Here is a 2,352-nt window from a genome sequence, read left to right as displayed (position 1 = left end):
AAAGGGTCTTGTAGGGGTGTTGTCACACATGAGCAGTTCCTGCTGCTGACTGGACTGGACCACCTCGCAAGAATCACAGGTTTGCACAGTGCAGGCGATGTCTGAGTTAATACCAGTAGACAGTCTGCCTCACCCATCGTTTTGTAGACTCCACACCTCTGTGACTGTCATGTAGCGATTAAGAGTGCGACGGCGGAGAGCAGAAGGGACTATAATTCTTGCTTCATATAAGACAAGGTCACCATCAGCTGATAGGACGTCCCATATCTTCCAGTTATGAAGGCTGTATCAGTTGGAATGGAATCCTGCAGTCACGTGCTTCAGAAGGTAAGTGTACGAAGGGTCTGCTCTTGCTTTAGTACAAATATCCTGAAAAATCCTTTTGGCATCCTGTGGTGAGGACTCATCTGAAGAGATGACAGCATTCACTGTCACGATAGTAATGAGGTGTGCAACAGCATTGACACATAAGAGTTCATCATTTGGTGTAGGGGGGCTAACTGGGGATCTAAACAGGGCATCAGGAATGCAGAGCTGCTTACCAGCACGTCACACAGTAGTGTAGAGGTAGGGGTGTAGAGGTCTTTCAGGCGCTGGAGGAGGGGTTCTTCCACAGCATCCAAAGAATAGTCATTCAGGATTGGGACAAATGAGCGACGATCTGTCATAATGGCAATTTTTTTGGAGACCCAGCAGATAATCCGACACTTTGAAAAGGCCCAGGCAACAGCCAGCATCTCAAGTTCAATGGTGGCGTAGCAAGTCTCGGCATCAGTGAGGAAATGAGAGCCACACTGGACCAAACGGACCATGACCATTGTCCTGTAGGAGGGCATAACACCCCGGCCATTAAGATGGGAGGTATCAGTCAGAAGAATGGCAGCAGTCCTGGGTGAAAGGGTGCAAGAATGGGTGGACTGAGGGGGGCTATCTTGGTACAATGGAAAATCTCATCATGATCAGTTGTCCACATGAATGTCTTCTAAGGGGCATAGTGGCTGAGCTGCAGTGGCAATGTCGGGCATAAACTGCCAGTTGGTTGACAAAGCCCATGAATGAGCGGAGGTCTGTCTAATTGGCAGGAGTTGGAAAGTCCTTCATGGCACTGACTAGACTTGAATCAGCTGAGATGCCTTCACCTGAGAGACTGTACCTACAGTAGTTTACTGAAGTTGCGGCAACCACAAACTTTTCCTTTTTGAGCGTGATCCTGAACTTGTTGCACCTGGTGAACATTTTTTGGATACGCTGAAGATGTTGGTTAAAGCTCTCATCATAGAGAAGAATGTCATCAACAACTTTAATGTAATTCTAGTCCAGAATTACATAAAGGCAAAAGGTGTCACCAGAAGCTGCATAGTTAAATGTTGATCCTCTTCTGCAAGCTCCATCTGCCAGTATCTACAAAGGGCGTCACCAGCAGTGAAGTAACTAGCCTTTGGGTTCATGCTGCGAACGGCATCTAAAGGTGTTGGCGATGGATGAGTAGGAGGTTGACTTGCCTACAACGACAAGCTGGGGGCACCAGTCTGAAAAGGCACCACCTGCTGGTTTAATGATTCCTTGGAATTCAGTTCTTCCTTGACCTGGCTCTGGAATGCAAAGGAAATCTGACAGGGCATATGGATAGCAAATGGGATGGCATCCTCTTTTAGGTGGATCCTCGAGGGAGGACCCGTCATGGGCTTAAGAGGAGTTAACTTCAATTCTTCCTTGGAAACCAGCACTTCTTTGAATTCTTGTAAGAAGTGTTCCTTAGCTGCTGAAGATGACGTGGTGGCAGTTAGAAGCAACACCTTGAATCTATTTACATGCTTCACCTCAAGAATAGGCTTGGGGAATGCTGAAGATATGATAGACATTTTTGGGCAGTGCCCATATGAAAGTAAAGTAGTCTGGGCGCCTTTGCAGACGTGAATCGTGGCAGAGCATAAAAGCTTGCCGAGAGTGAGGGTAGCCTGGAGTGTACCCAGAGCAGATACCATCCCAGAAACGTCCGCGGTAAGAGTTGTCGTCGGCGGAAGAGGATGCAGGCTGCTCTTGGTGATATGAAGCGTGTCGAGGTGTCGACGTCCAATAAATATAACGTCTGCACCTGTGTCTGGTAGCATATGGATACTGGATGTAGTTCCACCATGAGATAGCTTGACACAGATGGACTGGGGTGTTTTGTGGCAAAGGAAGAAGGTGCCCCTATGCAACGACAACTGAAATTCTGTGTAGTGCGAGTACCACCGTTACTTGGAGCTCCACTTCATGTCAGTCCTTCTTGAAGCACTTATTGTAATGTCCGACGAAGCTACAAAAACGGCACTGGGCAGATATAGCAGGGTATTTGGATTTTCTTGCCCA

Source organism: Penaeus monodon, unplaced genomic scaffold (assembly GCF_015228065.2).
Source record: "Penaeus monodon isolate SGIC_2016 unplaced genomic scaffold, NSTDA_Pmon_1 PmonScaffold_3017, whole genome shotgun sequence".
Classification (NCBI taxonomy): Eukaryota; Metazoa; Arthropoda; class Malacostraca; order Decapoda; family Penaeidae; genus Penaeus; species Penaeus monodon.
Note: the sequence above shows the minus strand (reverse complement) of the source record.